At 40.9% G+C, this 17,180-nt stretch overlaps 1 protein-coding gene across 1 annotated transcript in view; it reads right to left on the reverse strand.

The window, feature by feature from the left end:
- pip (heparan sulfate 2-O-sulfotransferase pipe) overlaps positions 1–17,180 on the reverse strand; it is a 205,061-nt gene that overhangs the window by 73,151 nt on the left and 114,730 nt on the right. The window lies entirely within an intron of this gene.

Here is a 17,180-nt window from a genome sequence, read left to right on the forward strand (position 1 = left end):
AAAAGAAAAATGTGTAGTTCAAACGCTAGCATTTACTGATGGAATTGTCATTTCGACATGGGCACCGACTACATGGGAGCAAGGAACTCGTCGTAAATACGTTTCTTCAGATAAATATTCTATGTGAAAGGAATGCATTATATCAAGCGATAACTTCATATTATAGTCTTGGTTTTTCTGTTGTTGGCTGCCCTGTTCTGATAGTGTGTGAGAAGGCGTTACGTCATACTGCACTGAGTAGAAGTTTGGAATTTGTTTTTCCTCACTGAAATCCACTTTTGAAGAGTCAAGAGGCACTATCTAGGTCATGATGTCAATAAAACGCTTTTAGCGCAAAAATATTCATTACAGTTATGTACTTGCGCCGCCCGTAGCGAGAGGATCTCGTTATACTGGCCGGTACTCGAACTGCATCCACTGTGGTGAAAGGCCACCAGGTGTACCCCGTTCGTTGTCCTCGATACGTTGTTGTGGGGTCAAGTGCTAGGTCGAGGAAGATGTTCAGCATTACATCACGAAGACCGTGAACTTTAGTCTCTATCAATGTATTCAGCCGCAAACTAGTGTAGTGATTAGCTTCCTTCTCGGATATTCTGGACTTGGGAATAATAATAATAATAATAATAATAATAATAATAATAATAATAATAATAATAATAATAATCGTATGGAATTTACAGAATGGACAAGTATATACAATATTATACAAAAGAAAAACCTGCAAAGAATACATGGTAAGTAGGGGACAATTACACATGGATATCTAAATTGTTTATTCACTACACTAGGGATTCTGAGACATCACCAAAGTCTTTCCGGTCTCCACCATAAGCACGCAGAGGGCATTCGTCAATAATAATAATAATAATAATAATAATAATAATAATAATAATAATAATAATAATAATAATAATAATAATAATAATAATAATAATAATATGTCAGTTATTTTGATTTGAAGTCGTCTTTCTAAACCAGATGATTAAACGGTCCCGAAGGGTTAATGTAAGTGTTATTGAAACTAGTGCGGATTTCTAAGGTACAATTGACGTTTTCAGCCGAATAGCTTACCCAGAAGGTAATATGGATATGTAACACTCCCTCGCAAAGTCAGTACATTACGAAAGGCGTGTTACAGCTTTATAGCCGCGTTGTGCAGCCATTACGTCACAAGATTTGGTTCTCATCAGTGGGAACCACGAGCAGGGAATTAGGTAACTAAAAATAAATATAAAGGAAACAAAATTCGCGATACTAGACAAAAAGAGGCCTACAGGTAGGAAACACTTAAAATTAAATAACACACCGATAGAACAAGTCAAATAATTCTCCTGCTTGGGTAGTGTAATTACCTCTGATAACAGTTCCTTTTCAGAAATCAAGAAAAGAATAGTGGTAGCAAAACAAGCCTTCCAAAAATTAGGAAAACTTGCTAAACAACCATCTCAGTTTGGAGACCAGAAAATCATTTCTCAAGACTTTTGTTTGGAGTGTGCTACTGCGTGGATGAGAAACATGCACTTTAGGGAAACAGGAAGAAACAAAACATGAGGCTGCAGAAATGTGGTTTTCGAGAAGAATTACAAAAGCAAGTTGGATGTATAAAAACTAATGACGTTGTTTTAAAGAATGTAGAACAGGGTCGATGTTTATTAGATACGATAAAGAGGAGGAAAATGAAGTTTCTTGGACACCTACTGAGACATGACTCTCTTCTTTAAATAATCACCGAAGGTAAAAAAAGTACTGGGAAAGATACCCAGGGGACGACCAAGGATGCCATACATCAGGAACTCCGTTGGTAAACTGGCATGTGGTTCATATAGCAACATGAAGAGGCTAGTAGAAGTTCGTCAGATGTGGCTACAGCGACAAGGCATTGCCTTTAGTAGATAATATGATGATTGTCCGAGAATGGAGTGGAAGGTACTCGGGATATTCGGAAGCCAAATATCGCTGAATGGCATGTATACTTCCACCTGTATGAACTTCTGAAACATGACTGAGATTACATCTTGTATTCGTGCATATTTGCGCCGGCTCTGTAGTAGAACTAGAGTTGACTAGGTCAGTGCTCAACTGCGGAAGATTTAAATAGCTGTTATGAGCGTCTTTCTCTTTCCACACATTGGGTAAGTGCTGAAGTAACAACTTATTTCAAGTTTACATAAATAATTACAGTTCAACAACTATCACTACTGACTGCCTGATACAATTCTAGACTTTCGTGTGTAGATATCGTGAACGGCTGCTATTCTGTGTAATAATAATAATAATTGTCCTTTCCCATTTCTACATCAGGATGTGCTGTGACTGTACCTCTGCTAAGAGTATGAGTAAAATTGGTAGAAAGAAATCTAAAGTCGTCGATGTGCCCTTATACCCTCGTAACTCTCTCAATCGACATTGTTTAGTTTTGTTTCCATGACATGAAATTAAATATCCATATGCTTTACAGAGGCAATAAACGTACCAAACATGGTCTATAATCTAGGTAGACTAGTCTCTTGAAACTGTTTCACGGAATGCAATACTGTACTGGCCGTATGACCTGCTTTCCTCTCAACTACAGTATTATGATGTGCTCGCCTCTTTCTTAACAGCTCAGTCCGGTAACATTTATTGTGCAAAAATCTCCACATTAAGGGAACAAAGACAAAATATGACTGTGTAAATAACACTTCTAAGCTCTGGTTTCGCAATCTCGAGGGTGAAATTTTATGACATGGTTTCACTAGTACGCATGCTCAAATTAGCAGAGTCGTAAAGTAATCGAATTTTGGCTGGCTCCACCTTGCTATTGAACCCATAACCTTTAAGTCATAAGGAGACAGAGTCCTAAATTCATTACATGAGGTCCCATATAAATTACAAGTCATGAGTTCTAGCTGCATTTTAGTCCCTGATCAGAGACGGCACGCGGAGAACATATGGTGATTCTCATTCGCACGCTGGAGAAATTACGTCACCCGCACGTGTAGAATATGCAGAAATATGGAGGAACTATTTTTCTAATAAAAGTACATTGAAGAATTGGCGACGAAACTGCCGTAGTAAACGCCAGGAAATCGTAAGGGAAACAATTTGGTTATTAACGGTAAAGACTTTAGAACACTAAATAGCTCCAGAAGGAAAATTGTCGAAAGCCGCGCCTGCTCGTTTGAATTCTGTTACATCGATAAAAAATATAGTGCCTAGCTTATGAGGTAATTCAACAACTCAGTTGGTTAAGAGAACCCCTTAAATGCTTATGATCAACACCGCTACTAAACTAAGTAACTATGTGTTATGTGGTGAGCAGCCATAATTACGATTCTGTGGGGTGAAAAAGGTGTCGGTAAACTTTTGGCGGTAAATGTAGATGGCATGGGAGTGGGAGTAAATGCTATAAAATAACGATGCGCCATTTTGCAATCCCGCATTGTGTTCAGTGAATTTGAAGCGACCGCACGCTGCTCAGAATAACATTGAAAATCGGTTGTGCAGACTAAGTCTTTCAAAGAAGGGAGAGCAGTTTGTCCAATGGTGGCTATTTAACGGCATCTCCAAGTGGAGAGAGATTGTCAGCCAAATTAACGGTATTCCCATGTGGAAACGTCATGTAAATTCACGTCCAGGCAACAGACGGTCATTATAATGCCGAAGTCCTGCAGTTAAATGAGTCAGTATCATTTATTTAACTTTATTGCGTGTGCAGATCGGTGATTTGACGAACGTGTTCGGTTCGCGAGGAAGAGAACCTGTGAAGGGCATTTTTTGTTATGTCATTATTTTCAGGTGAATAATATTAAAAAAATAATCGAAATGAAGAACATGTTTGTAAAGCCACTATCTGTCGAGATGGCTAGATAAAGAATGAGAGAGGCTGGTGGGCCTGTTAAGACGGGAGACGACATACGACTACAGGTATGTGAATTACCTTCCATATAAACTGCATTTATTTATTTATTTATTTATTTATTTATTTATTTATTTATTTATTTATTTCATGATGTCACCATTTTATTTGTGTATCTGTGACGCATTTTGGCCACCCTTTTATTTCATAAAATGTCAGAGGAATACCACAAAATGTCATTTTTTATGTTTCTTGGATAATCGGAAAGTCGCGAAACTAGCGTGTGAAATTTGATGGTTGTAAATCGAATATAATGTCCAGAGCAAAAGTATCATTTCCGTGAGTTTATTTTCTATATTTGTTGTTTGCTAAAGTTAAGACTTTGATTTTTCATAAAATTCTGTTCAGTGTAAAGATGCAATTCCTGTAAGTGTAATCCGTGGTTTACCATTTAGAGCGAGTGCGCGGTAATGATGGAATGTCAGCTGGAGCGGATGGCACACCGTCGTGTGTTCGGTGCTGTAAAATTTGTCGAGGGAAGTTACGAGGCGAGATCGGTGTAATTTGTTAAAGGGGAATGCTATTCCAGAAGTCTGATAAAATTATGTAGAATTGATGAGAGAAAAATAACGGTAACCTTTTTTGTAAGTCAAGTTGTGAGTTTCGGTTTGAAAATATTGTGTTGTCAATCTCAGATATGTGAGCAGAGATGGTTAGTTTGTCACAGAGAGTTCATATAATAACATAGTGGGTTTTCCAAGAGAGATATTCCATATTATTGTCGTGTAGAGAATTTGTGATAGCAAGTGGCATAAGTTTTGCGAAGATGGGAAGGAATGTGGATCAGGTTGTTGAACTCCTGTATTGTCGAAGAGACTTTTTGCCGGGAATTTCATTGTCGGGAACCCGAGGATGTATTTTGTGTCATGTAATGATATGGGAATAGGGTCAGTCCATGGTTAGGATTCCACGCGAAACCGTAGGACCGTGATGGATATTTCAAGTGAGGTTTTAAATTATCCCTTCGCATAATCTATGTGGGTGAAGAATTATATTTCATGCGAATTACCAGCGAGGTGAGGTTTTCATTTGATGCAGGTCAAGATAACGTGTGTTTTTCTTAAGATATATCGAGGATGGGTCGTGTACCTGTTATTCAAGCCAGCTGTTAGGTGGTCGAGCCATTTTATTGTTAGAAATAAACTGTAACTGAGATTTGTCCTTTGTAGTAAATGTTTGGAATTAGATTTTGTTATTTTAGAAGAGAGTCGTTTTAGTAGAGACTTGAATTCATTATCGAAGCGACGGAAATGACACGATGGTACGTTATGTTGTAAATAACCATTTTCAGGGACGTCAAAATTTTAGAATCGGTAGTGATGTTGTTTGGTGTTGAGGGTTGTACAAAGTTTTGCGATTATTTTATTTGAATGTCACGGTAGCTGTAAATCCATAGAATTCGTGATGGATGATTGTGTTTCACCCAGACAGAAAGGAGAGCCATCCTGAGGGCTGAAAGGGGGAAGGCCCCTCCCAGAAGTTTACGCGCCGGGCCAACGACCTAGTCAAGTAAAAGTCTATTGTTACGAGATATAATAATAGAAAAAGCCGGATGGTTTTAATGATGCCGACCAAGCATAGAAAAGGAAAACGAGATGTTGTGTTTGGCACATGGAATGTCCGGAGTCTCCTCAGAGCAGGAGCTCTCACCAATCTGAAGGAAGTCCTCAAAAGTTACAATATCTCTGTGGTCGCCTTGCAGGAAGTCAGATGGAAGGGCGCTGACATCATGGACGCTCGAGATTATAACATCTTCTACAGTGGAGGAGTTAGGAGCCAGCTTGGTACGAGATTCGTGGTTACCAGGAGACTCAAGCCGGCAGTGCTGGAGTTCAAGTCCGCGAATGAGGGATTGTGCTCATTGAGACTGAAGTTCTCCCTGTTCAATCTGACAGTGTTCAGCGCACATGCACCGACCGAAGATGCCTCTGAGGAAGAAAAGGACGCCTTCTATGCTCTCCTTGACCGAGAGTATTCTGCTGCTCCGCGTCATGACGACAAGATCATCCTTGTTGACATGACTGCTAAGGTGGGGAGGGAGGAGGTGTTCAGACCAGCGATTGCACAAGAGAACACACAAACCCATAGAGCAATGACAACGGCCTCAGACTAGTGGACTTTGCCATCGACCATCAGATGAGCATTGGTAACATGGAAGTCCCCTGACGGCAAGACACAGAACCAAATCGACCACGTCCTTATCGACCGGAGGCATGGATCTGATGGTATGGATGTGAGGACAAGGAGAGGTGTGGACATCGACTCGGATCACTTATCTGGTTGTCATGAAATACAGACAACGCATAGCCAACGTAAGGAAAGTTCAGGTCCAGAAGACGAGGAGGTTTGATGTCGGAGCCTTGAAGAAAAACGCTGCCATCAAGGAAAAGTACAATGAGATGGTCCGAGCCAAACTTGCAGACCAGAGGGAGAAACAAGAAAGCACCACTGTAAAAAATCTGTGGGGAACAATACTGGACGCCATAACGTACGCAGTGACAAAATCTGTAGGGTTCCCAGAACCAAGCGTAAGACCCGAGTGGTTCGATGCGGAATGCGAAGAGGTCATCCAAAGGAGGACCAAAACAAGGGACAACAAAGACCGACAAGGTCAACAGAAGAAGAGAGTAGAAGCAAAGAGGGTGCTCCGGAGGAAGAAACGACAGCGAGAGAAAGAGCAGTACCACACGCAATGTAAGTTCATACCCGCTTTCATGCAAATTGTGTGTGAATGAATGTATTTGTGGCCCTAAGAAGGGCCAATTAGTTAGCAGGCCGGGCACATACAGATCAGAAATAATAGGAACACAACTTCCCTGACAATGTTTTATCGCAGCAAATGCTCGATGTGATGACGTTTAGGTTTATGCACATTCGGGCCCGTTGTCCAATAGATCGGCTTGCGCGCTGAAGTATTCCAGGTGTAATTGCTCAGCAGGCCTCCGTGATGAGTTGCCGGACCTGGTCGGGGTTTTCCGGAGCTTGAGTGTAAACGACGTTCTTCAAATTTCTCCACAGGAAGAAGTCTAACGGTGTTAAAACCGGTGATCTGCCGGGCCAAGAAACAGGGCCTGCTCGTTCTATCAATTTCCCTGGCAGTTCCTCGTTCAGATGGTTATGAACGGGCAAAGTCGAATGTGGTGGAGCTCCATCTTCGTCAAACGATCGTGCAAGGACACATCCTCCAGCAGCAGTGAGAGTTCCTGGCGCAGAAAGTGCCGGTAGCATGGGTCCGTCCAAATGCCCTCAAAGAAATAAGGTCCAATCCGGCAATCCCCCAAGATTCCACACCAAACATTCACTCCCCATCGTACTTGATGGGTCGCCTGTCGCACCCAGTGAGGATTGTCCGGACTCCAATAGTGCATGTTGTGACGATTGACGTAGCCATTATTGTGGAAGAGCGATTCGTCCGAGAACAAGATATGCGATACGAATGTCCAACCTGCCTAATAACCACCGACACAACTCCATTCGAGCTTCGAAATCCCTCCCATGGAGCTCTTGGTGTAGCTCAAGATGGTATGGGTGAAATTTACTGTATGTTCATGCAGTATTCGCCAGACGGACGGCTGACTGGTGTTCACCTGTTGTGCAATCGTCCTTATACTGATGTGTGGATTATTACGAGCTGCCTCCAGAATGGCCTCTTCTGTTTCACCCGATCGAGGTCTGGTGGCTGGTTGGAAATCTCGCCTGTTGTCCTTTGGCGTCTTTCAACACGGCGGAATGTCGTAGCAGTCGGGTGACGCCTGTCGGTATACCGCTCCTGGTGCAGACGTAGTGCCTCGCACGCGTTTTGTCTTGCTTTCCTATACATGAGGCGCATGTCAATGTATTCCTATGTGGAAACATACCGAATGACAGCAGATATTACAGTATACATTTAAGCCCTAACCAGCGGAGTTTGTGCAGGGCACACAAGATGAATAACGGCGTCATTCTACTGTTTGAATGTGACAAACGTGGGCCTGTGTTTACGTGTTCAAACATCATACCGACGCAAAAAGTATTTGAACAATGTAGGATTCGAACCGCCGGTGGCACAATCCGTCGATTACTTGGCGAACGCCTAACCACATCCGCTACGCTACACTGCTGGTAGTACGACGAGAGCAGAGTACATACGCCATCCGGTTCGGTGTTTTAAGACATTAATTATTGCACTGTTACCTAGTTTTATGCATTGATTCCTCTCTTCGTTACAGCCGGTAAAATGAAATGTCGTATTGCTTTTAGTGCCGGGATATCCCAGGACGGGTTCGGCTCCCCAGGTGCAGGTCTTTCTATTTGACTACCGTAGGCGACCTGCGCGTCGTGATGAGGATGAAATGATGATGAATACAACACATATACCCAACCCCCGTGCCGTAGGAATTAACCAATTAAGGTTAAAAACCCCGACCCGGCCTGGAATCGAACCCGGGACCCTCTGAACCGAAGGCCAGTACGCTGACCGTTCAGGCAAGGAGTCGGACGTTACACCCGGTCACGAGGCACCACACGTTAACATGGTAAAAGGACATTGCTACATGATTTCAAGGCATCATGTTTTTTGTTTTGTTTTTGCTATTTGGTTTACGTCGCACCGACACAGATAGTTCTTATGGCGACGATGGGAGAGGAAAGGCTTAGGAATGGGATGGAAGTGGCCGTGGCCTTGATTAAGGTGTGAACATGGGAAACCACGGAAAACCATACTCAGGGCTACCGACAGTGGGGTTCGAACCCACTATCTCCCAGATGCAAGCTCACAACTGCGCGCTCCTAACCGCACGGTCAACTCGCCCGGTGCGTCATGTTTTGGGAACGGATGATATAACATTTCGCTAGGGTTCATAATCGTGTGCAAAATGTGCTCACTGTAGTACCATACAGTACGCCTGCAGGGGAATAGCACCCCTATAACCATGTGAACGTTAGTTGGGCTACAGCAAACGATATTGGAAGGGGCTGCTGAATCACACTGCATATATGAAATAAGAGTTTTGTCTGTACATAGCTCAGAATTTAGAAAGCATATTTCTGTATCGGTCTTGTCCACAGTAACAAGGACATGCACTTTTTAATTTTCCGTAATTTCTGTCTATTTATCTGTATGTATGTATGTATGTATGTATGTATGTATGTATGTATGTATGTATGTATGTATGTATGTACGCGCATCATGAGAAAATGGCTGAAGAGAATTTAATGAAAACCGGGATGTAAAGTCGGGGAATAAGTCGCTACAATCGAGGCCATAAATAATTTTGTTCACACTGAGTGAAATGGTAGATCAAGGGAAGGCCTAAAATTTAATTCTCAAATATTTATGTTATTAGTGGTCCTGTCGAGAAATACTACACCGGGCGAGTTGGCCGTGCGGTTAGGGGCGCGCAGCTGTGAGCTTGCATCCGGGAGATAGTAGGTTTGAACCCCACTGTCGGCAGCCCTGAAGATGGTTTTCCGTGGTTTCCCATTTTCACACCAGCCAAATGCTGCGGCCGTACATTAGTGAAGGCCACAGCCGCTTCCTACCCATTCCTAGGCCTTTCCTCTCCCATCGTCGCCATAAGACCTATCTGTGTCGGTGCGACGTAAAGAAAAAAAATAGCAAAATAGCAAAAAAGATAAATACTACATAACTAAAGTTACCGGTATATAGTATTATTAAATTTACGATAATTTATGTCATGCATTTTTTTACAATTGGCTTTACGTCGCACCGACACAGATAGGTCTTATGGCGACGATTCATGCATTCTTACCGTACCGGCTATGATAACAGAGACATTCATGAATTTGTATTTTTGTTGCTAAGTCCATATCAACGCCGAGTGCCGAGAAAACGGATGCGCAGAATTTAATGAAAATCGGTCTGTAAAGGTGGGGAATAAGGACCTTAAGTCTATGCTATAAATAATTTTATAAGATGTCCTAATATCACAGAGTCTGAAGAAAACTAGTATGAAGGCCTACAATATAGACACTATATACAATTGATCAACAATAACATTACCTGTTTGTTGTGATGTGCTTTGTGTCTTTTGCTGCCACTCATCTCCGATAGATGGGATTACTGCTGCGTAGCATGCCATCCTACTGGTTCATACATTTTCTGATACTACTAGTAGGGCCTACGTAACACACTGGTTCATCATAGTATTACAGCTATTAATTCCTACTCTGAGGCACTGATTAGAATGAGCAGTACCGGGCGAGTTGGCTGTGCGCGTAGAGGCGCGCGGCTGTGAGCTTGCATCCGGGAGATAGTAGGTTCGAATCCCACTATCGACAGCCCTGAAGATGGTTTTCCGTGGTTTCTTATTTTCACACCAGGCAAATGCTGGGGCTGTACCTTAATTAAGGCTACGGCCGCTTCCTTCCAACTCCTAGGCCTTTCCTATCCCATCGTCGCCATAAGACCTATCTGTGTCGGTGCGACGTAAAGCCCCTAGCAAAAAAAAAAAGAATGGGCAGTGTGCACATTTAACGGAATAATGGCAGAGGAGTGTTCGCGGTTGTCTGCGGCCTGGTCATTCCAGCTCTGGAACTTTCGACTGTTAGATCGGCACCGTAGTACTGTTCGTTAAAATTGAGACAATGTGTGGATTTCATTTGAAGGAGTATTTTATATGATTAGTAATGCCATTCTTTCTGCAGCCAGTCCCTGCTATGAATGGTGTGAAAATGTTGCTCATAGGGTCGGTTGGTGCATGCATTTCAGTGGGCTTGGCAGACTGATATGTAATAGCAACTTCTGGCTCGGTGAGGAAAGCAGCGGGAAACTACCTCACTCCTCATTTCCCTAGTACGCCTCTTCAGTGATACCTAGGCCATCTATGACAGCTGACGGCGGAACTGTTGAGGATCCAACCAGCCTTAGGGCTGAAGATTGAACATACATACAACATTGCTTTTAATCGCTATATTCCTACTGACGTCATTGTAATGGCCTATCTTGACTTCAGTTCGGAAAATCACAAAGACAATCTTTGTGTGAAGTCCCAAGCGAAGCACGGGTACATCAGCTAGTAAATAATTAAATCTGTGGCCAGTCGCGTTGTGAGGCACAACACTGAATAAAAACTCTGATTGGTAACAGATTGAATTATTTATAAAACAGTTATTAATACCCTGCTCCTGGCTAGAGAGTCGGTGAAACCTGCCAGGTGACCCACCCCATCGTCATCATCGATACTTACTGCCATTTCATTTATCGCACAGACTGTCAGTGAGTAAGTGAACGGACTGTAGGCCTTGGAAATGGACATGTTCAAGATCCCGTCATATCAAGTCTTAACCCACTCGGCCTGATACAGCTGGACATCGTCATTGACAGTAACACAACACTGCACCACAGCGTAATTAACTCTCTATGTTTCTTACCGAGAGTCGGTACATTTTCACAGCACAAGGGGAACTGTGCCCATCGATGGCTGGCCGCCTTTCTCTCTGTTCTACGCTGCTAGAATTACCGTATTAGTCGCCTTCGCTAAATCCAATTTCGATTTAGGAATAGAAAGCGAGTCTCACCACCAGTTCAATAACGATGGGTGAAGTCATGTTTTCCGACCGAAGAAAAATTAAATCCGTGACACATTATGTTATTCTCCTGCCAGGTCAGATGTCCCTGACAAGAAGAGTTTTCAGTGGTACTGACCTCCTTCTCTAGACAACCAAGTACTTATTATTATTATTATTATTATTATTATTATTATTATTATTATTAGTGGTAATAGTAGTAGTATTTATTTTGCACACTTTCGTGGCAATGATATTCAAGCAATTCAACAGATTTTAGGAAATCAAAGCACAATAAACCTTAATTTACATTACCTTTCAAGAAGAACTTGAACCCATAAATTTCCGAACAATTCCAGTTGTGGCAATGACCACCATCTTCTGCATGGTCTTGTAGATGTTCGTGTTGAGATCCAACTTCTTCAGTCCTTCCACCAGAGTTTTAGGTACCGTATAGCAGCTGTACTCGAAAGGATGATTGGTACAGTTATCACCTTTTCATAGTGCCATAGTCTTTGACCATGTTCTGCCAGTGGTGTATACTTCTTGATTTTCTCGGTATACATTTAATGGAGGTTCCCGGTGTTCGGGACAGCTATGTCGATCAGAACAGCACGTTTTATTACATTCTCTAACACCACGTTTTTTTTAGGTAGTTTCTGGGTGGAATGACTTAGTCTTGTATAGCCAACATTAAACTTTCTGCTTCGGGGAATATTTGGCCTACAGTCAGCCAAAAGTTCGATGCTTCTATATCGACGGTTTCTAAGTAGGGTTGCTTCCCATGTAGTGGCTTCGCTAACCATGCGTCCAACGTTTGCAATCACTTCTTATTTCTCATTCTAGGTCTTGGTGGTTAAGAAGTAACGGAGTTATATTATCCACTTCACATATTATTCGATGCAGGTCTGAGTTTTCAGCTGATGTATGTTAATACTCCCTCAGTGATACTACATGCCGTGATAGCTGAACTCCAATGTCCACAATACCACGACCACCCAGACGACGTGGCAGAGCCAGTTGCTCAACTGGTGACTTTGGTGTTTTCGTTCCTTGGTCATCATCTGGCAGCCCAGTTTCTTTACAAGATTTTCGATGTCAGTCTTGCTCCGCTTGGTAACTCCGAAGGAGTAGCTAAGAACTGGTATCGCATAGGTGTTGATTGCTTTAGTCATATTATTATTATTATTATTATTATTATTATTATTATTATTATTATTATTATTATTATTATTGTACCAGAAGGTACACCCGCCTCGTTCATTTAAATGAAGCGCCTTGGAGAATGCCATCTAAAATCTAAAACTCACAACAACTAATACAAGAAGTTTAGACATTTCTCTACAGATGTCTCTACCATAAACTTATGTTATGCCCTCTGGTGTGAAGATTGACTATTAAAATTGTAAAGTAATTTTGTATTCTAAGGTTTCCTAAACCGAATTGATTATTCTTTGTTTTTGGTGGGTTGAAGTTTACAACACATCTATCTCTTCCCGCCAACTTAAGATGTGGGCCAATAGAAAATTCTGTATTTTTTATTTTTCATCCAATCACAGGTTTCTGGTATTTATTAAATTAGGTACCCAATAAGAATTGGGGGTGTGTCGGGCCTTAGCCCCAGAGTTTTCTGGACCTTTCTCCTCGGGTATAAAAGCTGGCTTATTTTCGGGCCTGGTTGTCTTATTGATCGTTCCATTCTACAGAGCATGTGTTTATAAAGGAGGCGCGGGCACCTCGTCCATCTTCGAGAAGTCCACCAGCTCAAGGTAGTGGCAGTCCTGTTTTAACTAAGTGATAGTTTTTGAAAGCTAGCTCGAGGGGAAGGTTTCCAATCTTTAACAATATAACTTTAATTCAAAGGTAAATTTCAAACAAGCCTAAGGAACTTAACCGAAATCAGGAAATAGAGAGCTACCCTCTCGTGTTCTCTATCAACTTAACTTTTGGGTGACTATGATTTTGTAACTTTTTCAGTTTGTAATCTTTGTAACTACACATTCTCTCCATCTAGTCATCTCAGTAGTATAGGCTTAGCCTCTGTAACGTCGGGCCATAAGCCCAAATAGGGTTTTAAGCTTTTCATTTCCATTTTCAAGGAGTGCAAGTGTTCGCCTCCTCACCATTTAGATTTTTGGGCCAGTACCTTAACCTGTTGTTTTTCACAAAGGCCTTGTGGAATGGATACTCGACACCCCTGTTAAACTCTATTTCATTCCTTTTACGTCAAGTTGTTCGACTGTTGAGCATGTAAGACTGTGAATACTGCTTGACTGGTAAAATGAGGTTGTGCCTTTGATAGGCCTGGATACTTCTGGAAACAGGTTCCTAAGTGTAAATTTTATAGAGCAAAGATGCTCTTACTAACGATGTAAAAGAAATAGGGAGTTCCCTCTCTTTGATTTTTGACTGAGTAGTGATTAAGTAACATTTGTAAATTGGGAGCTTTAAGCTCAGATTTTTAATTGGCAATTTGTTGATTATTCTGATTTTTCCAACATTGTACCTAAGCTATCGAGCTAGTTCTGTACCTGAATTGTTGCTTTCTTAGTAAAGTGTAAAATTTAAAATCTGAAAGAAAAAAAAGATTGCAAAGAAAGAAATATAGCTCTAATTATTAAAGTTTTAAAGTAATCTTCTGATTGTCTTATATTGACCCATTCATGCCCGCACCTTCTTTCACCTCCGTGATCCACACGAATTCGATAACTATTATTATTATTATTATTATTATTATTATTATTATTATTATTATTATTATTATTATTATTATTATTATTATTTCGTTATGGCCATTCATAGTGCGCGTTGGAACTTGTTCATTGGCTTGATGATTTTCGCTTTCCTATTCTTCCAAAATCTCTTCATGAACTCACTGTGTTGTTGCCTCTTTCGTTCTTCTGTACCACTCCTGTTGCTAGTTTTCACCACAAATGTGTGTTCCCTTACTGAGGTCCTGAAGACCGCGATTTCATATGATGTCTTCTACGATGTTCAATTCATTCAGGTCCCTTCTCGTTTCCTCCAGCCAATTTATTCCCCTGTTTTGGGAATTTATTATAATGAATAATCTTCTTGTGAGTCTATTATACTATCCACCCTAAAATATTATTCATTCATTCATTCGTGTTGTATAGGCCAACTTTTTACCAAGTGATTTAAACTGGCTACTTCTGGCTTTGATGTCTACCCAGTACTTTCTTATGCGTTCTCGGTGCCGTTCTTTCACTCCTGCGTCCATGCCTTTCCAGTTTTTAATATTGTCTTTTCTCGGAAACCCTGGAACGCTAGAAGTTTCGTCTTAAGTGGGACACGCTCCTGGATGTCATTATGTGTGATTTCCACTTTTTCAAGGTCTCTATCCACCTCAATGAACGAATTCAATTATTATTATTATTATTATTATTATTATTATTATTATTATTATTATTATTATTATTATTATTATTATTATTATTATTATTATTCCTGACCTTCCCTCTCCCATTTTTTGGGTCCGTTTATGTGGATGTAGTCGCACTTTTACAACCGGATGCCCTTCCTCGTGTACACCCTATGTCGAGGCATGAGTGTTTGTGTGGTGTTGTACCTAGATGGAGGCGTGTGTTAAGACGAATAAATACCCCTCCCGGGAATAGAACACGGAACCCTCTGAACCGAAGGCCAGAACCGAGGAACCAGACGTATTCTTCTTATTCTTCTTATTGCTAAGTATATACCGTCACACTATTTCAGATAGGTGGGCGAGCAAAGGGTTGGGACAGGAAAGGGAGCAGCCGTGTTCTAAAGTAAGGTACAGGCCCAACATTTCTCTGGTATGAAAGCGACAAACCACGTAGAACCATGCAGTCTCCATCTCTCGAATGCAAGCTCGTACTCGCTTGTTGTTCTTGTCTATCCCAAGCAGCTGTCCATGACGTCACCCATTTGATTTCGCTCTCTGCCATGGCATTTCCAAATGATTCAGAGGTCTGAAACGTATTGAACTCATCTCGTGGCCGCAGCTGACGTAGATAGAAGAGTAAAGTCACGTGTCACTAGTTCCGTGGCTCCGTTTACTTCCATTCCGCTTATCTTCACATCATAAGAAACCGAGTCTAATCATTGTCCATTCAGTCTCCTGCTACTTCTCTTGCCCTCCATCACTGAGTCCATTATTCTCCTACGTAACTTATCCATGACCCCAGCACCGAAACCCAGTTTATCCGTACAGCTTCCTCAATCGAGTTCGTTACTAATTTAGCCTTCGCTTCTCATTAAAATTACCCTGCCGTTGTTTTCGCCTGTTCATATAATACCAGTGATCATTCTCGCTCTTTTCATGTCTGTTACTTCTAATTTATGAATACGATTTTTGCTTTGATACCTCCAGTTTTACGTAGAATCAGAACAACTCGGATTGACTTGACTTTTCATTTTAAAAGTGTCTTATTTATTGACTGGAATTCGGATAGCTACTAACTTGGCGACAACCAGTGACGATAGACGTTAACCAGACTGATGAACTGAAATTTATGACGAATCTACGTTCCCATACAATATGAAACCCCATGAATATGTTGTGCGGGTCAACAAACTGATCATTTTTCAAGAGAGGAACCCATGCCCGAAAATGGGTACCACCACAGTCACCAGAACTTACTCCTCTCGACATTTTTGTTTGAAGGGTATGTTGTGTCACCAGAGCAGGATGTACTGAGCACAAACCGTATGTCTTTGGACATGTGAGCCAATGTCTTTGATCATGTTGTGATGCTCTTGTTGCGTTGGTAGACGCCCGTCCCCATATCCGAAGCATTTTCAAACTCAGACGTCGCACAGACATCGGTCGCTTGTTGTAGCGCACTACGTAATAACAATTGAACCATCGTCTATAACTAATCTGCCATTATACATAAAAGGTGGTAATTATGTAAAATCACTAATGCAGTTTCTAAGTTTCTTTACCGGCCTTTTTGCACAGTTTTCAAAATGGATTGGTTTATTTAATTAATGGTTTATTGTAAGTGATAGATATACTTTCAATGAGTCTGTATTTCTAACTAAAAATCATTAACAGAATTGAGTGGAGGGGGAATATTAAAAAGTATGTTTAAATGTTGAACAGCCAGTCTGACATTTAGCTCAATATGTTAAAACGCTTCAGTCTTAGCTTATCTTTCGGGGTTTATATGCTTCGGTTGAACTTGATTATTTATTTAACTTTATCAATTAATTTCCTTGTCAAAAAGCCACTCGACGTTCACCCGTAATGTCCAGATCAAAGTTCAAAATAAGTTCCTGAGTCCCTCTTATAAATTAATGTTAACCCTTCAAATCCCGTTACAAAGATTTCTCTGTATTATTATTATTATTATTATTATTATTATTATTATTATTATTATTATTATTATTATTATTATTATATCTGTATTATTACTATTATTGTAATTATTATTATTATTGTTGTTTGATTCAATTCTATAATCTGATTTCGCTATGTATGAATTAATTATCCCCTCCTTTATTGTATTTAATTTATTATGTATGTTAGCATCAAAATAATGTAGAGCGAGACTTACTGCCTAATATCACATATGGATGTATTATTTGTGATACTACTTTTAAAACATTACAACATATGGGGCATACTGTTACAGTATCTGTCGAGTCATCGCTCTGTTATTGTATGCGTTTAGTAGCATGATATAATTTATGGAATTCCTACTTTGCCTGAGGCTATTTCATCACAGTCTGTAACACTTGAGAGCTGGATGCGAGTGACATCATGTACTCT

This window comes from Anabrus simplex, chromosome 1 (assembly GCF_040414725.1).
Source record: "Anabrus simplex isolate iqAnaSimp1 chromosome 1, ASM4041472v1, whole genome shotgun sequence".
In the NCBI taxonomy this organism is placed as follows: domain Eukaryota; kingdom Metazoa; phylum Arthropoda; class Insecta; order Orthoptera; family Tettigoniidae; genus Anabrus; species Anabrus simplex.